The sequence below is a fragment of the Bos mutus genome, chromosome 1 (genome assembly GCF_027580195.1).
Source record: "Bos mutus isolate GX-2022 chromosome 1, NWIPB_WYAK_1.1, whole genome shotgun sequence".
In the NCBI taxonomy this organism is placed as follows: domain Eukaryota; kingdom Metazoa; phylum Chordata; class Mammalia; order Artiodactyla; family Bovidae; genus Bos; species Bos mutus.
This window is the reverse complement of record NC_091617.1, coordinates 151,728,274-151,752,426: the sequence shown is the minus strand read 5'-3', so window position 1 is coordinate 151,752,426 and position 24,153 is coordinate 151,728,274. Positions and strand designations below refer to the sequence as shown.

At 50.6% G+C, this 24,153-nt stretch overlaps 1 long non-coding RNA gene across 1 annotated transcript; it reads right to left on the bottom strand.

The window, feature by feature from the left end:
* Window positions 1-1,163: 1,163 nt before the first annotated feature.
* Window positions 1,164-23,453, bottom strand: LOC138992012 (uncharacterized). Its single transcript, XR_011467827.1, has 4 exons — window positions 23,320-23,453; window positions 4,375-4,501; window positions 3,656-3,758; window positions 1,164-2,152 (listed from the first exon to the last, which is right to left on the bottom strand). It is a non-coding gene; the product is annotated as an uncharacterized lncRNA (long non-coding RNA).
* Between the last annotated feature and the right edge of the window lie 700 nt (window positions 23,454-24,153).

Genomic DNA, 24,153 nt, shown 5'->3' with positions numbered 1-24,153 from the left:
TCAGTCCCTCAGTCATGTCTGACTCTGGGACCCCATGGACTGCAGCACGCCAGGCCTCCCTGTCCATTGTCAACTCCCGGAGTTTACTCAAACTCACGTCCATTGAGTCGGTGATGCCATCCAACCATCTCATCTTCTGTCGTCCCCTTCTCCTCCTGCCCTCAATCTTTCCCAGCATCAGGGTCTTTTCAAATTAGTCAGTTCTTCGCATCAGGTGGCCAAAGTATTGGAATTTCAGCTTCAACATCAGTCCTTCCAATGAATATTCAGGATATTTACCACTCCCCACCCCCACCATTTCTGGAAGTCCATAAAACAAGAGGACTCTGACACTGGCCAGAACCTCCATGAGGCCTGACTCAGTTTATGTGGCCCCCTGATCTGCCCAGATCGAACCCGGGTCTCCTGCATTGGCAGGCGGATTCTTTACCATCTGAGCCCCCAGGGAAGCCCTTGTTCCCTGGAGCAGTGGTTAAACACAACCTCAAGCTGTGGCCGGCTGGGTAATGACCCACCTGTGTTTTCTCCTCTCCCTTTTGGTCCCACTCCCCTTCGCCCTCACTCCGGCTTCCCTGGGATTGTACTATCATCCCCACCCCCCAGAAAAGTATTTGCACACAAGTTTTGCTGCAGGCTGTTTTCTGGGGCACCTGGACAAGCTTTGCCCCAGCAAACCGGCACCCCTCAGCACCACAGTGAGGAGCTGTACCCTGGCATATAAACTACGCCTACCCAGTTTGACCTGGGTTCGATCCCTGGCTGGGGAAGATCCCCTGGAAAGGGAATGGCAACCCACTCCAGTTCTCCTGCCTGGAGAGTCCCCATGGGCAGAAGAGCCTGGCAGGCTACAGTCCATGGGGTTGCAAAGAGTGGGACACGACTTAGCAACTAAACAACAATGAAAACAACTGGGAACAAACTGGGTAGGTGTTTGTTTATATCCCGATCTCATCCGTTTCCTGGAACTGGGTGTTTGAGGCATAGTCATCTATATCCATTTCCCAGGATGTGACGAATTGTAACAAAGGACCACACACTGAATGGCTTCAAATAACCAAAATTTATTCGCTCGTAGTTCTGGAGGACAGAGGTCAGAGGTCAAGGCCCTGGCAGGGCTGTGCTCCCTCCCAGGATCCCGGGGGAGAAGCTCTCCTTTCCTCTTCGAGCCTCTGGGGTGGACAGGCCCTCCTCGGCCTCCTTGGCTTGTGGACGCATCCCTCCGTCTCTGCCCCCATCTTCCCGTCGTTGCTCCCTCTGTGCATCTGCCTGCCCCCTCTGCCTCTGTCCCTTAAGGACCCTTGTGATGGCATTTAGGGCCCACCTGGATAATCACTGCAGATGGTGACTGCAGCCATGAAATTAAAAGACACTTACTCCTTGGAAGGAAAGTTATGACTTAGACAGCATATTAAAAAGCAGAGATTACTTTGCCAACAAAGGTCCGTCTAGTCAAGGCTATGGTTTTTCTAGTAGTCATGTATGGATGTGAAAGTAGGACTGTAAAGAAAGCTGAGCACCGAAGAATTGATGCTTTTGAACTGTGGTGTTGGAGAAGACTCTTGAGAGTCCCTTGGACTGCAGGAGATCCAACCAGTCCATCCTAAAGGAGATCAGTCCTGAGTGTTCATTGGTAGGACTGATGTTGAAGCTGAAACTCCAATACTTTAGCCACCTGATGGGAAGAGCCGACTCATTTGAAAAGACCCTGATGCGGGGAAAGATTGAAGGCAGGAGGAGAAGGGGACGACAGAGGATGAGATGGTTGGATGGCATCACCAACTTGATGGACATGAGTTTGGGTAAACTCTGGGAGTTGGTGATGGACAGGGAGGCCTGGTGTGCTGCAGTCCATAAGGTTGCAAAGAGTTGGACACAACTGAGCAACTGAACTGAACTGAACTGGATGATCCAGGATGACGGTCTCCTCTCAAGATGCTCAACTTACACCTTCAAAATCCTTTTACCAAACATGGTCTCACTCACAGGTTCAAGGGACTAAAATGTCAACATATCTTGAGGTGGGTGGCATTTTCCAATCGGCCGAAGAATTGAAGCTTTTGAACTGTGGTGTTGGAGAAGACTCTTGAGAGTCCCTTGGACTGCAAGGAGATCCAAGCAGTCCATCCTAAAGGGAATCAGCATCCTCCCGCTTCTGGTTGGAATACACAATAAAGAGAAAGAAATTTTAAAAATCCAGTGAAATGCTAACCTTATCACCAAACAGTTCTAGGGAGAAGCATGAGCAGGAAAGAAGTGTGAATGTTTCCATTTCTGGGGCCATCTAGGGCACAGGAGAGACCCCACTTTCAATCTTCATGTCAACATGCGTTATTTCTTTCTCGAGAGAAACAAAACGGAATAATCCAGCATCGCCGGGTAGAGGAGCTCACAAGCGCAAGAGCCAGGGCTGGCTGCCCGCACCTGGCCCTTGGCAGTGGGGTCCGCCCACGCACCACCCCCCTTGCCTCCCACCAGCTCATTTCGGCTCCTCTGGGCCTGAAAGACCCCAGCCCTACCATAGCTGGAGTGGAACTGTCAGTCCCCTCATTTAAAACCCATCTGCGAGAGGCTCATAAATCACACCCTTGGAAAACTCACTCCTCATTATAACTCAGCAGAGAACAGCTCTGTTCAGAGATTTAAATAAATATGAGCACATAGTTAAGTTGGTTGTTTTTTCAGTGGGGGGTTCTATGTAAGGGGATTTTTGCGTCATATTCTTTCAGCTGTTCATGTTAATAGAGCCAGGAATAATGACAGGCCTGTCTCCACATGCAGCCATCCCTACTGTCGATTAAGCAAGTGGCCACTGAATACTTAATGTGATTTCAGGGGAGCCAAAAAGGTCCCCCAATAACTCTCTCCCTTCTGACCCTGCAAAACAACTCTGTCAATGTCCCAAATTCTACAATTAAAGCTTCCTTCCTTTGGGCTTCCATTGTGGCTCAACTGATAAAGAATCTGCCTGTGATGTGGAAGACCTGGGTTCGATCCCTGGGTTGGGAAGATCCCCTGGAGAAGGGAAAGGCTACCCACTCCAGTATTCCGGCCTGGAGAATTCCATGGACTATATAGTCCATGGGGTCGCAAAGAATCAGACACAACTGAGCGACTTTCACTTTCACTTTTCTTTGGACTGCCCCTGGTCAAAACTGATACCACGGGACTTCCCTGGCGGTCCAGTGGTTAAGATTCTGCCCTTCCAACGTAGGGGCTGCAGGTCTGATCCCTGGTTGGGAAACTAAGACCCCACATGCCACGTGGCCTGAACAAATTAAAAAAACAAAAGGCCACACTGGTGTCACTAACAAGGGGCCATGCGGTTTTTTTATTTGGCTATGCCAGGTCTTAGTTGCAGCATGTGGGATCTAGTTCCCTGACCAGGGATTGAACCTAGGCTCCCTGCACTGGGAGCTCAGAGTCTTAGCCACCGGACCACCAGGGGAGTCCCCTGCTGGGGACTATTAAGCAGGGCTCACGTACACATTTATCCTAGCATTTTCTCAGAGCAAGGGTTACGGTGGCCGTGCAGGATAATCCACTGGGTGGACAGGGAGCCACGACTGAGGGGAAGGTGAAGACTCAAACGCAAGGCTGAATCCCGGAGGAGGTCCCTGTGATTCTAATTTCACACTTGAATGTATGAAGTGCCTACCTTGTGTCCAGGGAGCTGTTCCATCCTCAGGACCACCTGTGGGGTAGGGACCAAGGCTCTTCCATTTATGAGCAGCGTTGGGTGTAAGTCCATGTTTTCCCACCTAAAGTGACACCCAACAAGTTACCAAGGTGTATATTCCTTGTTGAGGTAAGTTCCACAAAAGAACAGTCTCCACACTCTGAGCAAGTAGGTGCGTTCGGGCTGAACTGCTTCACAAGATCTATTCACAGAATAGACAGATGGACACCCAAAGGAACGCTGAATCTAAGAGGGGGCTGGGAAGAAGAGAGGGAACTGGGGGTCTCCAGTTTTCTGACCAGAAGCTGAGCAGGAATCACCAAGAATGAGGACAGGAATGGGCAGGAGCTGGCTGGAAGGCCAGGAGAGAGAGAGGGCTGGTGTAACCAGGAATCTGAGTGGTGGAAACTGGCCTGAATCATGGCAACAGGGAGTGGGTGGGGCTGTCCTGAGGTAGGGGGTGTGTGTGTGTACTCAGTCAGGTCTTGCTCTTTGCGACCCCATGAACGGTAGCCCGCCAGGCTCCTCTGTCCATGGGATCTTCCAGGCAAGAATACTGAAGGAGGTTGCCATCTCCTTCTCCAGGGGATCTTCCCAACCCAAGGATCAAGCCAGCATCTCCTGCATTGGCAGGCAGATTCTTTACCACTGAACCACCTGGGAAGCCCCAGAGAGGGACCCAAATCTGAGATTCTCACCCAAAAAAAACTCTGAATAATTCCAAGGTGAACTGTATGGACAAGAGGGAGCTTCCCCATCTGTTTGGCAAAAGCAGGCGTAGATCCTCTTTGGCGGGAAGGCTTCTCAGGTTAGTCTGCAGGAATCCTACAAATTAAAATTCAGCACAAACAAAATCAACAAATATTTGCAAGTCACTATGAACAAAAACTAACAGAAACAAGAAGCAACAGCTGTAGGTCCCCAAGGACAACAGATCTTTCTATTGTAGCAACAGCATGCAGAATTGTGAAAAATAAAACATCTAAAAAAAAGGATACACTTATAATTTATGAATAAACAACAGGAAAATATTAAATATCAGTTGGTAGAATCGGAGAAAAACACACAGAACTTTTCAAATTAATAACATAACTGTTGGATAAAAAACTAAACTCAGTGGGTGTGTTAAACAGTAGATCACACTGTTAAAGAGAGCGTTCATGAATTGGAAAATATATCTGAATAACCTTTCTAGAATTCAGCAGAGTCAGAGGGATAAAGATATGAAAAAGTGTAAAAGAGATAGAAAAAGAACAAGATCTAGCACAGAGCTTGGCACACCTCAGCCTGTGTGTCAAATCCAGCTGGCCACCTGCTTTTAATAAATAAAGTTTTAATGGCACCACCACACAAATTTGATTGTGTGTTGCCTATGGCTTTTTTCACAATACAATAGAGCTGTATATTGGAGACAAAGATCATATGGCCTCCAAAGCCTAAAATATTTACTCAGTGGCCTTTTATAGAAAAAAAAATGCCCCTGGACTAGTACATACATGACTGGGAACCCAGGAGGAAAATATAATATTTTAAAATATAATGACTACATTTTCTAGAACTGTTTAAAACATGTAGCCACATTGCCAGAAAGTACAATATATTCCAAGTAGGATAATTAAAAAGACTCATGTTTGCAGGATGGATTGAACTGTGTCCCTCAAAGATTCATCCAAGTCCTCAACCTCAATACCTGTGAACGTGACCTTATTTGGAAACGGGGTCTCTGCAAATGCAGCCAAGTTAAGGTCTTGAATGATATCATCCTGAATTTGAGATGGGTGCTAAATTCAATTGCTAAGTGTCCTTACAAGGAAAAAGGAGAAAGAGAGAGAAGGGAAGGGTACCAGGGGGCTCAGTGGTAAAGAGTCCATCTGAAATACAGGAGATGCAGGAGATTCGAGTTTGATCCCTGGGTAGAGGAGATCCCCTGGGGGAGGAAATGGCAACCCACTCCAGTATTCATGCCTGGAAAATCCCATGGACAGAGGAGCCTGATGGGCTACAGTCTGTGGAATCACAACGAGTCAGACCCAACTGAGCACATGCACACACACATACACACACACACACACACACACACACACACACACACACAAGCAGTGATACAGATGCCAGGAAGGCCGTGTGAAGACAGAGGCAGAGACTAGAATGATGTAGCCACAAGCCAAGGGATGCTTGGAGCCATCTGAAGCTGGACAGAGCAAGGAAAGAGCCCTCTCTAGAGCCTTTGGAGGGAATGCAGCTCTGCCCACACCTTGATTTTGGATTCTGTCCTTCAAAACTATGAGAAAATAAATTTTTGTTGTTTCAAGCCACCAAGTTTCTGGTCTTTTGTTATTGCAGTCCCTGGCAACTAACACGGATTTTGTTTAGTGTGGAAGAATAAAGATGACTCCAAGTTGTTTGGCATTCTCCATACCAAGAGATGATATTATCTCCCCTCTTCTTGAATCTGTGTGTTGGCCTGTGACTGTCTTAACCAATAGAATATGGCAGGAGACTTCAGAAACCCTGGCAGATTTTGCTTTTATGCTTCTGGGAGCCTTGACCTGCCTCATAGAGGTGCAGCCACCTGCTGAAAAGAGCCCATGGAGAAGCCAGAGGAGAGAAAGGGAGGCCCTGGGCCTTAATGGAGAAAGAAAGAAAGGCCCCCTCTCCACCATTCCAGCCAGCCCAGCTGTCTAGACGTCCCAGCCACCCAACACTTTGGAGCTGGCTTCTTGCTTTGCCCCCCTCCTGTCCCCTTCCACAAGCCCGGTTCTCAAAATGAGAACCTCTCATGCCTTCTCAACCCCAAGGAACTTCTCCAGAGAAAGTCCTGCCCAGAAGGTCCTATCACAGGTGAGTGAGCCGTCTCGGTTGTCCCAGCCCAGTCAAGCCCCAAGAGGAGTGCAGTCCTAGACAGCAGAAGAACCACCCAGCTGATCCCAGTCACTTCACAGAATCACAAGCAGATGAGGCATTGACAAATTTGAAAAAGAGATGTCCCTACAGATATAGGAACTGCAGGCCAAACAAAGCAGAGATGAATGGCTGGTTCTTCATTCCTATTCTCAGTAGATGAACTTATAATAATAAACTCTTAAGACATGTATGAGTAGGAAATTTACAGGCAAAGTTAACTCTTGGGTCTTAGTATCATATGACTCTAGTTTTGTCAACCATATACAAGGAGTGTATTATTATTATTATTATCATCATTCACCTCTTTGGTACCTATGTAGATAAAACTACTAATCAAATAAAACTAAACCAACCCAGACAGTGTATTAAAAAGCAGAGACATTACTTTGTTTACAAAGTTTCATCTAGTCAAAGCTACGGTTTTTCTACTACTAGTCATGTATGGATGTAAGAGTTGGACTATAAAGAAAGCTGAGCACCAAAGAATTGATGCTTTTGAACTGTGGTGTTGGAGAAGACTCTTGAGAGTCCCTTGGACTGCAAGGAGATCAAATCAGTCAATCCTAAAGGAGATCAGTCCTGAATATTCATTGGAAGGACTGATGCTGAAGCTGAAACTCCAATACTTTGGCCACCTGATGCGAAGAACTGACTCATTGGAAAAGACCCTGATGCTGGGAAAGATTGAAGGCGGGAGGAGAAGGGGACAACAGAGGATGAGATGGTTGGATGGCATCACTGACTCAATGGACATGAGTTTGAGTAAATTCCGGGAGTTGGTGATGGACAGGGAGGCCTGGCGTGTTGCAGTCCATGGGGTCACAAAGAGTCAGACACAACTGAGCAACTGAACTAAATGAAACATCAAATGAATAAATACTGAGTTTAAAAAATTAGTAAAACAAACTCACATGGTTAAATATGTGCCTCAGGACCAGAAACCTGCCTTCTTGAAACCTGACCACCAGGTGGAACTGTAGAAGTGAAATGGCATCTCACTTTGGGTAATCATACACACCTCATCTTATAGTCAGAAAGGAAAAAACACATTGTACCTGAGAGAAACAAACAAAACAGGGTCGGGGAAATAAAAGAAATCTTGAGCCTTTCCTGTAAGTTACTTCTGCTGTTGCTGCTGCTAAGTCGCTTCAGTCGTGTCTGACTCTGTGTGACCCCATAGATGGCAGCCCACCAGGCTCCCCCGTGTAAGTGACTAGCTACCTAGCGAAAACAACTTTCTCCCAGACTTCTGCAGTGCTGCTGCTTGGAGATTTGTCAGGACCTTTGTGGATATGACAATCATGTGATAAATTTGCTATTTTTCTGCCATGCACAGACCAACTGTAATCTCAGTAACTTTGGTAACTTTGAGAATTTTTTCACCTTTAGATACATGTGTATTTTTTTGATGCTCTAATCCTTTTAGCCCGTGGAGACTCTTAGCGGATCTTTTCCAAGTAGACCTCTTTTCTAAATACTTTTGTCTCCAAATCTTCTATTTGTGGGGTCCCCAAACTCAGGCAGAGCGGGCAGAGCAGAAGGTGAGAGCAGAAGGTGAGAGCAGAAACCTGGATGGGAATAGAAGAGTTAAGTGAACGTCTATATGTTGGACAGCTGTCTCTCCCACTTAAGTTCCCAGAAAACTGGAATGAGGTGCATTTTCCCCAGACAAGAAATGGGAGGATTTGACCAAAAAGAAACTAAATGGCCCTAGTTAAAACAATTATGGGCCTTCCCTGGTAGCTCAGCTGGTAAAGAATCCAGCTGCAATGCAGGAGACCCCGGTTTGATTCCTGAGTTGGGAAGATCCCTGGGAGAAGGGTTAGGCTACCCACTCCAGTATTCTTGGGCTTCCCTGGTAGCTCAGCTGGTAAAGAATCTGCCCACAATATGGCGGACCTGGGTTCGATCCCTGGGTTGGAAAGATCCCCCGGAGGAGGGAATAGCAACCCACTCCAGTTCTTGCCTGGAGAATCCCGTGGACAGAGGAGCTTGGTGGGCTACAGCCTATGGAGTCACAAAGAGTCAAACACGACTGAGCGACTAATGCATACACACACGAAATGATTATCGACACTCATAGCTGGGGCCCCCAGAGAAAAAGCCGAATAGCTTCTCAACCGCCCCACATGGAAGCCCAGCTGCCCACATGTGCTTCCAAACAGCTTAGAACTTTCAATCAGACCCATTCTCTGATCTGGCCAAGATCTCTTCCTCCTCTTTGTTTGTTTGCTTTGCTTTCTGTTTTTGTTCTATGCTCCATTTTTGTCTTATCATTGACACTGTCCTCTAACATCAGGTTACAGGTTTGGTTTTTTTTCTAGCATTCTAACATGACGTGGCCTCTAACATGATAGGTAGAAAACAAATCAACAGGGGAAAAAAGAGATATATGTGAGCAGCAGAATCAGAGCAGTAAGCGGTGTACTCCCAAATTCCAAGAACTTCAGTGAGTAACCTTACCTGGACACGTAAGTAGTTAGTTTATCTTGAGATGAAATTATCCTGATTCAGTGTTAGTCGCTCAGTTGTGTCCGACTCTTTGTGACCCCATGGACCATAGACCACCAGGCTCATCTGTCCATGGGATTCCCCAGGCAAGAATACTGGAGCAGGTTGCCATTCCCTTCTCCAGGGGATCTTCCTGACCCAGGGATCGAACCCGGGTCTCTGGCACTGCAGGCAGATTCTTTACTTCCTGAGCCACTAGGGAAGCCCATTGTGATTCAGAGTGGGCCCTAAATTCCATGACTGGCCTCCTTATAGGAAGAGAGGAGGACACAGAGACACACAGGAAGAGACCCTGTGAGAATGGAGCCAGCGATCAGGGTGTTGCAGCTACAAATCCAGGAATGCTTGGAGCCACCAGAAGATGGAAGAGGCATGGAAGGATTCTTCCTGAGAGCTTTCAGAGGGAGCATGGCCCTCATGACATCTTGATACCTGATCTCCAGAACTGCAGGGGAATAAATTTCTATTGTTTTTAAGCCACCAAGTTTGTGGTAATTTGTTACAGCAATGCCAGGAAACTAACGCAAGCCATACTGCTAGAGATGCAAAAAATTAGAATCCCAGGCCTGCAAGAGAGGAGGGGCCTTAAGGCTTTCTGAGGCTCGGGACTGATAAAAGCTTTCAACTGAGACCTCAGGTCTATACCCTGAGAGAAAGGGAAATCAGATTTAGTCTGAACACTGGACCAGATCGCAAGCATGAACAATGCAAAAACGTTCATACGAAACATGTGGAGCTCACTGTAAGATCTAACATAGGTATAACTGGAGTGGGGGCAAGATGATGGAGGGGATAAAGAGGGGTGATATTTGAAGACAGACTGAGAATTTTCTAAAATGACAAGAGACATCAAACCACAGAGTCAAGCATGATTAAATAACTACAACAAAAAAAGAGCATTTCTAGGCAAATCAGTAAAACTAATGAAAACCAAAGACAATGCCTTCTATTAGCCATTGATGATGAGGTGACCTTTGATGAAATCCATAATTTCATCAGAGGTTTACAACATGACATATCCTAATTCTATCCTGCCTTCTTTTATAGACAGTATAGTCAAATACTTTTACACAGAGATTTCCCCCTGTTAACCTGTTTGCTTACCTCAGATTTACTTATACTATTGTATTTTAGCACCTCATCCACGTTCTTTATTATCATTCTTGTCCTTCATGATTGGCAGTTTGATTTCTTTCGGTATCTGGTTGAATCTAAAGACCCACACTTTCACAGCATCTAATGATTCCTTTCTATTTCTATTACATTGCATTCACGAAGTCTATGATCCTCTTTCACCATTTTCTACTGACTTTCCAAAATTAATTAGGGAGGGATGCAATAAAATATTCAAAGACTTCGACAAAGCCCACTGAACAAGCAAAGAACACAGTCTGCTGAAGCTGTTCTGTGGACCAGCAGGGACCACCACCAGACAAAAGCTCAGAAAGCTCCTCCAACAGCTGATGCCCCTGAGGCCCGGTGTGATGGGTCACATACAGTGTGGGAGTAGAGGATGCACAAAGTCAAATGCATGAATCTGTGCTCAGCTAGAGAGTCCTATCCCCAGTGACCCCAGGGCAGCTGCAATTGGCAGCTGAGATATTATTTCTCCAGAAGCACAAGCCTCCCTCCTCAATATGCAAGTCCTCATTTCCTACCAGGACTCAAGTAGTAGAATGGGGTAGACATGGAAATCCCTGTGGATATTCACTTCCTCGTTTCAAGTAATTGACATTCAACCTATGTATCTTTCAACTCAGAGTACATAGGGACATGTGAGCATTTTATTTTATGGTTATATCTATAGCCTTTTAGCATTTGATGCTGTGAGTTGAACTCATGTTTAATGCATAAACTCAGGGAAAATCTGGTTGATAGGATAGATTGCTAATAGATTTAAGGAATCATTTATAGTTATCAAGCTAGACTCAGAAGAGCGGAAACTCTCTCCAAATAAATGAATAAGTGGCAAGTCCTTTACAAACTGAATAACTCAGCAAGTACTCGACAGGAAAGGAAAAGCTCTCCGAGTGAGTAATCTTGGCTTTCGCTCATGCTCCTCCTGACCCATTAAATTATACAAGGGCATCAGTCATTGAAAGCTAAAATTAACACCTACAGGTCCTGCCAGAGAGCTCTGATATCTCCAGTGGGAACTTTCCGTGCACTTGTGACAGACCAACAGCCATTGGTGTTGCCATGGGGAAAAAATAAGAATTGAGTTTCCTGCCTTGGTTTTTCCAGCAACTGCCAAGTGGGCAGTCTGCTTGGCCTTTGGCAATAACTCTGCTCTGGTAACACTGACTCAACAAATATTTACTGGCCATCTACTACACGACCAGTACAATGCTGGGAGCTAGGGGTAAAGAGGGGCACAGGACGGACAGAGCATGCACCCCAGGTCCAGGAGGCCTGAGCCCCTAGACCAGCCCCAGTACTCATCCGCCACATGGTTCAGGCAGATCCTAGGCACTGGAAGAGTTCCCAGTGAAAGTCACACTCCACACCGAGTGAGTAAGAGCTGGATTAAACTCCAGTTCTGTCCCTTACCAGCTGTGTGGCCCGTCTCTGTGGTCATTTAGAAACAGCCAGAAAGGCAGAAGTAGTTGGGATGGCTGAGTTAAAACGGTAATCTGATTATAATTTCTGCCTGGTTATAATTTCTTTTTTTCTTTAATTGGAGAGTAATTTTCATATAACTAAATAGTATATACAAGTTTTAAGTATGCAGCTTGATGAATTTTTCACATGAATCTCATGTAACCATCACCCAGATCAAGATCCAGAACATTCCCAACACCCAGGAGATACAATTTCTAAAGGGAAAATGTCAAAAGTCAAATCTCAGGACCTCTGTTAAGTCCCCACAATCAGTGCTACCAACCACAGGGCTGTTTTCTGACTAGCTGTTGTTGTTTAGCCATTCAGTCATGTCCAATTTTTTTGCAGTCCCACGCACTGTAGCCTGACCATGGGATTTCCCAGGCAAGAGCAGAGATGAGCTTATAGTCTTATCTTTCTAGTGACCAAGTCCACTTATTATAAACTAGTCTGCTGGACATAAGGGTACAGATGAAACCTGTAAATGCAGCTTGGAACAGTTTGAATGTGTACTGAGCTAACTGACCAATATAGGATGAAATCTATAATCTTGCCCTATCCTTAACACCAGACTCAAATGTACTAGTTACCCAGGCCAGATTCTCCTTGCTATAAAATTTACACAATATCGCTTCCCTCACAGCTCAGTTGGTAAAGAATTCACCTGCAACGCAGAGGACCCCGGTTTGATTCCTGAGTCAAGAAGATCCGCTGGAGAAGGGATAAGCTACCCACTCCAGTATTCTTGGGCTCTCCTGGTGGCTCAGTTGGTAAAGAATCCACCTGCAATGCGGGAGGCCTGGGTTCGATCCATGGGTTGGGAAGATCCCCTAGAAGGGAAAACTACCCACTCCAGTATTCTGGCCTGGAGAATTCCATGGACTCTACAGTCCATGGGGTCAGAAACAGTTGGACACAACTGAGCGAATTTCACTTTCAAAATTGTTACAGGAACAAAATAAAAGTTGGAGGGACATTATTCAGCGTAGCCAAAAGGTGGAGACAAAACACACGGTCATCAACAAACAGATGAGGAAAATGTGGACTTCCCGAGCAGTCCAGTGGCTAAGACTCCATGCTCCCATGCGGGGGGCCTGAGTTTGATCCCAGTCAGAGAACTAGATCCCATGTGCTGCAACTAAGAGTTTGAATGCTGTAACTAATAGATTCTGTATGCCACAACTACAGACCCCACATGCTGCAACAAACTGAGGATTCCAAGTGCCAAAAATAAGAGCTGGTACAGTCAAATAAATAAAATATTTTTAAAAAAGAAAGTGTGGTGTATCCACACAATGGAATATTATTTGACCATAAAAAAGAATGAAGTCCTGATACACGCTACAACGTCGATGAACTGTGAAAAGATCATGCTAATTGGAAGAGGCCAGACACATAAGACCACATGCTATAGGATTCTATTCATGTGAGAGTCTAGAAATGCAGAGAAAGAAAGTAGGTTAGTGGTTGCTTTGTGCTACTGGTAGGGGTGGGAGGATTGGGAGTTAATAGCTAGTGGGGTTTCTTTTGGAGGTGATAAAAGTGTTCTAAAACTGATTTGTGAGGATGATTGCACATATAGGAGAATATATACTAAAAACCACTGAACTGTACACTTCACATGGGTGAATCATATGGTTTTGCTGTTGTTCAGTCACTAAGTCATGTCCAGTTCTTTGTGACTCCAAGGACTGCAGCACATCTGTCTCCTCTGTCCTCCACTATCTCTCAGAGTTGCTCAAATTCATGTCCATTGAGTTGGTGATGCTAATCAACCATCTCATTGTGTCACCCCCTTCTCCTTTTGCCTTCGATCTTTCCCAGCATCAGGGTCTTTTTCAATGAGTTGGCTTTTCCCATCAGGTGGCCAAAGCATTGGAGCTTCAGCTGAAGCTCCAGTCCTTCCAATTCAAGGTTGAGATGGGCTTCCCCGGTGGTTCAGATGGAAAAGAATCTGCCTGTAATGCAGGAGACCTAGGTTCAATCCCTGGGCTGGGAAGATCCCCCAGAGAAGGAAATGACAACCCACTCCAGTATACTTGCCTGGAGAATCCCATGGGCAGAGGAGCCTGGCAGGCTACAGTCCAGGGGGTCACAAAGAACTGGACACGACTGAATGACTACACATTCACTTTCTTTTTCCTTTAGGGTTGACTGGTTTGAATTATATGGTACCTGATTTTAGTTAAAAATCACAACCCTGTTAAAGGTAGCTATTATCCCCATTGTACAGATCACAAAACCAAGGCTTAGAGAGAAACCAAACTAGATGTGACACGAAAGCTTGCATTCTTAACCATTATGCAAGAACTCATTTAAAGAAAAACTAACAACAACAAAAAAAGCTTATTGTCATATTAGAAATCATTTCCATACGACAAATGACAAGAAACAGAAGTTCTAGCTTAAAAGCTGTGAACATTTCTAAGGTCCTTGATACACATTAGTAGGCCAGATTCTCACAGGCAGGCAGAATGGACTGACTCCACGGCAGGGACTCTTACCAAGTGAATGCGTGGCTGGGTGCCTGGCACACTGTGGCCCCCCAGGAATGTCTCCTGAATGAGTAACAGCCTGTTTGCAAGCAGGAGAGAGGGAGGCCTCCCCAGTTCAAAGAAGGACAGTCCTTCTGAAGCGTAATGTACAAACTACTTCTAAGTGAGGCCAGCCCTAGACTACTTATAATAGCCAGTGCCTGGAATATGCAGCCGACCTATCTGTTGCAGCCACCTTCACACGCCAGGTGACTCATCACACAGGCTCCTGGTTTAGCTGACTGCGAAGAGGTAAAAAACGACCTAATAAAGTGTGCCGCGGTGCATGTGGGTGAGCACGAATGGCCTAGAGACTGCAGCTGTTCTTTCCGTGAGTAGTTCAGTGGGAGCAGTCTTTAGTGAGCGCGAGGGCTTCTGTCTGGATTGTTTCATACGTCCACTGCCCTGGTAAATGCTGGTTCTCCAATCAAATATTAGCAGCTCACATACTGTCACAGTCCACGAGAGCCCAAGGTAAGTCAGGCTGTAAACCCCATGCCTTCGGAAGCTGCATTAGCCAGTGTAGGCTACTACACAGCCTCGACAAGCCCTGCCCTACAAACCTTTGGACCTCAATGAACTGCTTTTTCCTGCAGAGCCAAGTCTGGTAGCAACAGAGTCTGTCTTGAGAATTTCACCACCAAGATACCAACCTGTGGGACATCATCTGACTGTGGGTATGTTCCAATGGGTTCATTCAATCTTTCAGACTCTATCACATGGGATTTTTCACCATCTTTATTCCCCCTTTAAGAAAAAAAAACAGCCCAAACCCTATGGGTATTAAAGATGCCCCTTTTAGTGCTACTTTACGCACCTCGTGGACTACACTTTGTAGGAGTCTTTAAAAGGACGGAATTATACTTTGTATTTTCAATACAGGAAATATCTAGAGAAAATGGAGGTCCCCTTCGGCTCATACTCCACAGGTGGCTCTCACATTCATGAAGCTCTATCAGATCCTCCTGGCACTGTCAAAGGCAGGCAGGGAGGCAGTCTTACCCAACCAGACCTTAATGGTTTTATTTATTCCACATGGTCAAAAAACATGTTCGAACATAACTTGCCATAATTTTTCTGGTGATTTCTATGCATCACTTTTTAATTATGAATAATGTTTTCAGAGGCACTCCTGAGAAATTTTACCCAAGGTTCCCTTGACAACCAACCTCATAAAGTATCGAAAGTGAAGCTGCTTCCATGACCAACAGGGAACATCAACTTTAAAGCATAGATTCCTCAAAGATCCATTACTCATCTTTGCTGAGAATGAATCTCAGATTCACAAGTGCAAAGGGTCTCGGAGAAATTCAGATCCACCCACATAACTAACAAAATATATTTACTGTCAAACAAGGTTCAAAGAATTTTTGTACAAAAATAAATTTCCTAACTTTTACTTGGAGCATTTTTTCTTTTTTTCTAGCAAGGGATTTTCTCTGTGTGTCTAAATTATTGCCTTTCTATCCTCTGCTGAAAGTCGTCAGTTTTTACAGGATGTGCTGTGGCCATGGCAGGAAGAATCCTTTCCTCTTGACTCAATCCAGGCCACTCAGAAATTTAAATGTTTGTGCATGTTAATGAGCACGAATTTCCCTTTCTGGGTTTTACTTAGGAAAATCCAAGTAACTCCTGGATCTCAAACGACTAAGTAAGAAAGGTCCAAGCACAGGTAAAGGACAGTGGGGTGGGGCTGGCCTGGGAATTCCAGCACTTTGCAGGTGCAGCTTCCCTGGCTTCCACTTTCCTTCCTTTGTCAGAGTTGACAGCTTCTGCAAAAAGAACGATGCAGACATCAAGCTGAACTGAAACGTAAATAGGTCAATTAGCTTTCAATGGAGCACTCTTTATGTGGGTTAGACAGGGAGGTATTTTCTGGTCAATTACTTTAAGTAGACATCAATAAACACTAAAATTATTTGTGCACCGGGAGTCATGGCGCTGGACTTTTTCCTCCCTGGTCCTCAACTCTCCAGGAAGTAAAGCAAATTCATACAGGAGCTTTGCAGTGCTCACTGCGGATATTTAAGGCGTTCAACAAGTGTTTTCGGTTATCACTTTTGGTCTAGACCGCGCGGTGAGAGCCCCCGAAAGACGTGGAACCTGACGCCTGTTGTCTCGCCAGGTCGCCAGACCACGCTCCAACGACTGCGTTCACCACCGCGCATTTCTCTCCCCATGCCTGCTTGTATTTATTCAAAAGTTAGATTTCGCAATAAACTCCTCGCGCCCCCCCCCCCGCCCCATGCCAGCTCATGGCTTAGCAATCAATGGGAACGCTCCAGAATGAAATGCAAGATTGAAACTAAGTCTCACACCACTGGAAGAAAAGTGTAATTAGCTTCGATCGGAGCGGAGTAGCATTTGCACAACTCCACGCAGCCACTGCGCACACTCACACCCTGATCGCCCCTGCCGTCAGAGGGAAAGCGACAACAAAGTACCCTTGAACTTGAAAATCCGCCGGTGCCCGAGGGCTCGCCTGGTTCAAAAGCTTCTCGGGGATAAAAACTGAGAATTCCGTAGTCAGATTAAATAATGTCTTTGTCTGCACCCTTTGGTCGAAAAGAACGTCGGTGCTGTAACCAAGATTTTTTGTTTGTTTCTGCTCTCAAAAAAAAGGAGACGGTGCTGGAGTTGGGGCCAAAAATAGTCCCAAACCGCAGTTTGAATTCACCCTGTAGTTTATCCGCTAACCGATACTTTTGCCAGGGAAAATACTCTTGAACTGAAAAAAAGTGTTATGTGAAAAAGTCCCCATTTATGCGAAAACGTGCTCCTCCTCCTGGGTATTTGTTCTGGCAACTAAAAGGAATTCTGTCTTGGGGCAGTTAAGAGGGGGCGAGGGACGGCGTAGGGGAGTCGCACCTCCCTCCTCAATCGGGGTACCACGCCGGACCTCCCTCCCAGAAGGCGGAACCGCCAGCCTGAAAACCCGACTCCGGATCCGGGCTGCGGACGAGCGCGCGAACCGGGGACGGCTCAGGGATCTTTGGCGAAGCCGAGATGAAAGTACTGGCCTCTCTGTTTCCACCAGACTTCCATCCATCAACACGCGCGGGCTCTCACCCTCTCCCCAGACCTCACGCGGACCCCAGATCCCTCCTTTCCACGACGAAAGGCTCTGGGGAGAGGGTCAGACCAAGTACGGGGAGGATGAGAGGCGGGCACGCGCGGGACAACGCCCGCATCCCTCACGCACGCCTGTGAGCGTCCCTCACGCACGCCTGTGAGCGTCCGGCACACCTCCCAGCGCGCACAGCCTCAAGCGCTCCAGCTCCGCGCAGGCTTCCCTCCTTGCAAACGCGGGCCCTGACCGGTTGTAGGCTGCGCCGCCGCGGTGAGCGCAGCGCGCACGTTTGCTCCAGGGCTTCCTCGTGCTTTGCGCCCCCAGCCCCCTGCCCAAGTGTACTGACACCACCTCCCCGTGCGCGCGGGTCTGCCACTGTTCGCAGAGCCCTGTACCCTCCGCGTTGACTCAGCCTCTCCTGCGGCCGTGCGCATTGCGCCCCCTTCTGCCAACCTGCCCACGGCCGGGTTTCTAATCACGCGGGCGGTCCCGAGGCTCTGACCCCGCAAAGGGCGGGAACCCCATCGCAAAGTCCAGCCGCAAGGATCTCTTTCCGGGCCCGCACCTAGAGTAGGAGTCCCGAGTCCCTTCTGCGGAATTCAGATGATCTCTGGTGACGGGCATGCGTGAAGCTTGGCCTGTGGCTCTGAAGGGGAACAGCAACTTCCAAAACCAGATTTCCTCCTGCGTACCCTGCGAGATAGGGTGCGGTCCCCTACCGGGTGCCCACCCCCCAGCCTTTCTGCAGTCCGGCTTTAGCGTCCGAAACCTCAGACGCGGGATAGCTCTCTGCTTTAGGCGTCGCCACCTTCTCCTCCTGGGATGGAAGAGTGTATTCCCGGACACACACACCTCTCAGGAAACCCGCCTTCCATGCTAGCCCTTAAAATGAAAGAAAAAAAATAAAAAATTTGCGCGAAGCAGGAAGACGATCACGCCCCGGGTTGGGGAGGCCGCGCGCGCTCAGGCCAGGCTAGAGAGAGCGGGTTCTGCCTGCCCGCCCACCCGCTGGCCTTGTGGAACTTTACTAAACCACGAATGAACGAGCGTACCTCTTCCTACAGATTTGTTTAGATCAGGCCGGTTTCCCTCCATGTTCGCTTCGCTGTGCAAATAGTCCCTTGTTAATTAAATATTAATAAAACGACTTTGTGTCCTCAAAGTATTTTAAGAGCCTTATATTATAGTCAGGCTTACGTTAAAGGTTGGCGATTACTATTACTACGCGCTAGGGAAAAAAACTGCTTTCTTCGATATGCAAAAATTGTCTCTGGTGGGGAGATTCGGGTTTTGTTTTTTTTTAAGGAAGAGTTTTGGCTTATGTTTTTGAAAGGAGGTTTCAGCGCTGTCGTTAATGAACTAATTGGTTTTCGGATTTCAAGGCGGTCTGTAACTGGTATACCTATTGAGGAATTTCAGTTTACACCGGACTGGTAAGACTCCTCCAGCACAAGGGTTTCCAGACGCGATCGCGGGCTCGCTGGAGGCGAAAAGCGAGGTTTTGCCCGGGAGTCGATAGGCCGCCTCTCCTCGAACCAGGATTTTGAGGCGACGTTTCTGTTAAGCCGGGGCGAGAGCACGCTGGGAGTGTGTTTCGCAGGCTTCGTGCCGCTGGGCTGTGGAAGGGTGGGAGGAGGCCAGGGCTGGACATTCAGCGCCCCTCTCCTTCGGCTGGGATTCCTGGCGGGTCGCTGAGCGCCGCGCGCGCTCCCACAGGACCCTTGCGCTCTCCCCAGGGCACTGGATGTCTGTGTGCACCGCGAGGGTGCCAAAGCGCCGTGCACCTTCTCAGAGAGAGGGGAGAAATCGAGGCTAGGTCTGGGAGGCAGGGAAGGAATGCAGAAGCAAGGGCTCCCCTCACCATCCCACCCCCACCCCCAGGTAAAATTAGAAGCAGCGTGTGGCCGTGTCTCCAAACCTGACCGCGGCTTCAGTGGCTCGCCGCGGCCCTCGCTGGGGACTGTGCTAATCACTGTAATTACTAGTGGCACTGATTTTGATCCCTAAATGCATTCGCCTTGAGGGAGGGAGAGAAGCAGGCAGCAGCTACTCTTTTCCTTGGATAGGTGGTCCCCTCTAGCACGCAATCCAAGAACCAAGTCCAAGAAGGACAGCGCTCTTTTCGGATTTCCAGGAGGCAGAGTCAGCCTTGAGCAGGCGGGGATAGGCGACTGGGAGATGGGACTAATCCCCCGCTGGGTGGTGCCTCCTTCCCTCCCCCCTCCCACCCAGGAGAGCCACTTAGGACACACACCCAGCGGAGGACCGAACACTCAAGCACCAAGGGACCCCAGGACCCCGTGCACGAGGGCGGATCTGTCCTAGTTACTGAGACATAATCAGATAATCAGAAAGAAGCCGACAAACTCCAAAGCAAACACTTTTCTCCTTCGGGGTAGCTACCAGTGAAATAACGTATTAAAAGCAAAACAAAAGGCAACTTCTCTCTTTTCACTACTTGGGAATGAGTGAGCAGAGTGAGTTACTGTCTGGGCTTCTCGAAGAATGAATAACATCATGAAATTGCTCTGGATACCTGGAATTACTTTTATACGACAGGGTAACATTGTAATTGTTGTCCGATCCTTTCTGGGAGGAGCAATGAGCCCAGGAAAAGTTGGTGACATCTCCATTGTCTTCCAATGGAAAGGAAGTGAAAAATCGAAGGGAAAGGAGTGAAAAATCGAAGAACGTTTTTTGGATAGCTCAGACCAAAAACACCTGGCAGCCATGAAATAGTTATATATGTGAGGACGAACCCGAGCTGGATTTTCTGGAGTAACAGCATCGTGCTAATCGCCTGTGTAGACAAAGGCTTTATAAACCGAAGAGGTTCACACCTCGGTCGTCCCGGGTTTTCTGCTGGCCAAGCTTGTCGGGCGGTTGGCGTTCTCCCTAAACACCGCTTCAGAGATTTCAACTCCCTCCTCCAAATCGAGTGCGAGGCCTGCGAGACGTCCTCTCCTCCCCGCCTCCTTAAGGACAAAGTCTTTGATCCCCTTCTGCCCCCGCAGCAGCCCATCCCTGGTGGAACGTCTGCGCGTTTCCGCCTTGATCTCACGCGAAAGTCGGTTTCCGCGGGGGATGGGCCGCAGGTAGGGGCCGGGCGCGACCTGGAGGAGAAACAGTTGCGGAGCATCTGAAGCGGAAAATCCAAGCAGATGTGGGTCGGCGGGGCCCCTCCCCCTTCCTCTCCGGGCCTCAATTTCTTCCAGATCAGTTTCCTAATGGAAAATTTCTAAGAGGTGTTGGGGGCGGGGGAGGGGGCGGCGTGCAGAGGCGTGCTCGTGCGCCTCGGAGTGCGCCTAAGCTCTGGAAGCAGGACAGGCGGGGACTGGTGGCGCCCCACAAGCAGGCCCCCGGCAAGCGCGGCAGAAGTTTCTTGGACTCGAGGTGTCCCACCTGCCCTCTTCCGGGCCCCCAGCCTCCACGCATTCCAGATTCTGCCCACTCCTTCCGGGCCAGGAGGACTGTTTCTGGGTGATGCCCGCGACAGTGGGGTCTTTCGTTGCCCCTGCGAGCCCGTCTCTGTGCTCTGAGCGACGCGCTCGGCTCTGAAAACAGACGAGGAGGGACTCCCTGCCCCCCAGGAGCCGTGGAGCAAGGAATATGTACTGGGTGTCCCCGCCGGCGGCCGCCGGCTGACATTGCAGTTAGCGCGGGGTTAGTGCTTTTCCCAATTTACAGAGAGCTTCTATCCTGTGGGTGCCGTCCCAAGTGTCTCCTGGGCCCCAGGTTTTTCCCTTCGGTGGGGAGTGCCCTGGGACCACCTCGGCTAGGCTCAGGGGTCCCTCCTTCGCCATCCCACGCAGACAGCTCTAGGCTTCCCCGCTGGGGAAACCCCGAGGTCTGCGCCGAAGTACTTTAAGTTATTTCGGGGCTGCTGTGTGAGAGTCCAGGCCCGTCACCGCGCGGTGTGTGCGTGTGCGTTTTGAATGAATATATTGCGGGTGGGGGTGATACAGTGCCCGCTTGGACGTTTGCTAGGGCAGACTGTGGTCCCAGACAGGACCCCACAATCCCCCGTGTGCAAATCTTCAATCGCCCCGCTATGCTACATCTCACACCACACGATGCGAACCTGTCTCACCAGCGCCCACTGTGCAGACCGGGTATTGACATCTCCAGGACCGTTTCCCGTAAAATCCGGGAACTTTGGTTTCAGGAACGTTTCTGTTCCTGTTACCTTGTTGAACTTCTCCCACTTCCACTTATCCATGTTTCTGCGATCCGGGTAATCCCTTTCAAGCTCAGAAGGAATTCTCCCGGGTCCATAATTGAGGATCGGAAATCGTGGGGGTGATGGGAAGCCTTAAATCCCCCCCGAAGCCAGGAAGGTGCCTGAGCGCACTCGGGGCGCGGCCTGTGCTAGAGCGGCGGGGCCCAGCGGGCAGTCCGTCCCCTCCTGGAGCCCCTTCTCCCAGAAAGCGGGGGACCACCGCTGTCCGCGCAACCGGATGCGGGATTCCCGGCCCAGAAGCGGGCCGGGTGGTGTCTTGAGTTTGGGCACTGCCTAACCGCGCCGCTCGCGCGACGGCCCGACCCTCTGCGCTCACGGCTGGAAACAGGAAAGCGCTCCTGGATCCGAGACCCCAAAGAAAAGGGCTAGTTCCTTCGTGCGCCGGGCACTTGTTTGGTAGCAGGCCACCAACTCCGAAACTCCATTGGGTCGATGGTTTCGAGTAAGACCACGGCTGTGGGTTCCGCGGGACGCTGGAGCAGGCGGGGGCCAAGACGCGGTCTGCGCACCCTGTCCCGCCCACCGAGGCAGCTACGGCGTCTCCAACGCCATGGAACTTCTGACCTTCAAAGGGGTCCCTGGAAAAAGTCAGGGGCGCCTGCAGCCGACTAGGTGGCCGAAGGGCCTGCCCTCCAGACCCCGGGGAGGGAGGCAAGTTCCAGGTCACTGTACGGCAGTGGTCGCGCTGAGTAGGCTGCTCCCAGGCCAGGGAAGAGAAGCCACCAAGGACGGAGATCCTAGAGCCTGGCCCCGCGGCTCCGGAGTCTCCCCTCCCGAGCTGACCTCTGGATCGGGGGGCACCTTACAGCCCCAAGCCCACAGCCTCAGCACGTGGCCGAGGGACCCCAGGATCCGTTGCCCTGCGTCCACTGCGGCTGCCCTCTGACCCCGCGCGCCAGGAAGAGTCCTCCTAGTGCCTGCGTCCACACCGCGTCCAGAAGGTTCAGGCTTCTGGAAGGGATGGGGGTGTGTGCGACCTTCGCGACCAGGGTACTTAGGAGGACCCCCGGGGTTGCAGGCAGGGGGTTGGGATGGGAGGGGATACGAGAGGAGGTCCAGGCTGGCCCTGAGGGAAAGCGCGCAGGAGTCCTACGCCCCGCGGCCGGCCGCGTCTCCAAGGGCGCCTCCCTATTCCGGCCTGCCTCCTGCCCGCATCACCTCGGCCCCAGCAACGCTCGTCCGATGCGCCTCCCTCGGTGCCCGTCGCCCCCCGCAGCACCCGCTCCAGCTGCGCTTCCCTGAAATTCCTGCTGCTCTGGATCGGGCTTCGAGAGCGGCTACCGGTGAACCCCGTTCTCTCCGCCGCCCAGGGCAAGGCCTCAGCGGTAGGTTCGGCTGCCCCCACCAGGCCCCTCTTTCCGTGCGATCCGCGCATCTCCGCGGCCTCCGACCCCTCCAGGGCAGGCGCTAATCTTTGACTCTTGCGTTTCGAGGAGAGAAAGGGAAGAAGGGTCACTTCCGAGCCTCATTCGCGCCGTTTCCTGAGATGGGGGGCACTGGGGGGAGGCGCTTTTCTTCCCCCTCTGGCCTCCCCGCCACACTTTCGGCTCTCCCTGCAAACTGGGGAGAAGCGGGGGCCCCGCACGGCCTCGGGGACTCATCCTCCACCGCGGGGCACTCGGGTCGCGCCTCCCTGTAGCTACCCGGGAGCCACCGAGAAGGTCCCGGCACCCCTTTCCCCCTCCTTCGTCCTCCAGCGCCCCCCCCCATCCCCCGCCCCGGTGTCCAGGTCCCGCGACCCGCTCGCCCGAGCCCGTCCCCGCCGCGCGCCCCGGGCACTCACCGCCACTTCCTCGAGGCCCGGAGCGCCCGGGTCTCTCCCGGGAGAGTCCCTGGAGGCGGAGGCGCGCCTGTGACTCCGGGGCCGCGGCGGGGTCTGGAGGCGAGGTTGCCCGCCCCCGCCCCCGCCGCGGTCCCTCCTCCCCCCCTCTTTCCGCCCCCCCTCCCCACTTCCCCGGGCCGCGGCGCCCGAGCGCTCCGCCCGAAGGCGGGTCCGCCATAAACAAACGCGTCTCGGCCGCACGTGGACCGCGGAACTTCTGCGCCTGGCGGCAGATCGCGGGCTCCGGGCGCCGCAGCTGCGGGCACAGGGTACCGCCAGGGAGGGCAAGCGAGCGCTCCCGGGCCGGGCCCAGCCGCCTCCGCTCCCCCTCCGCCCCATGGCTCCTCGGCCGCCGCCGCCCGTGCCGCCCTCCAGTCCGGAGGGGCCTCGCGGCAGCGGCTACGAACACTCGGTCAAGGACTAAAAGCACAGCACCGCCGCTTCCTCGCCGGCCACTCTCCAGCCCTGGAAGGAAAGCCCGCGCGGCCCAGGGAAACGAGAGGGAAGGAAGGCAGAGTGCGGCCGAAGCGAGCGGGAGTCGGGGCTCCGGTTCGCCGCGGGACAGTTCGGCCCGGAGGAGGCTGCGCCCCGGGGCGGCGGCGGCGGCGGGCGGAGCGCGGGGCGGCGCCGCCGGGTTGCGCCGACCTCCCGGCCCGCGCGGCTGCAGAGAGGCGCCCCGGTGTCCCCCGGGTCGGCCCCACGCACCTGCTGGCGCGGCCGGCGCCCCCGACCCCCACTGCCAGGTATCCCGCGCCCCCTTCCCCATCGCCGCCGCTGCAGCCGGAGCGCGGCTCC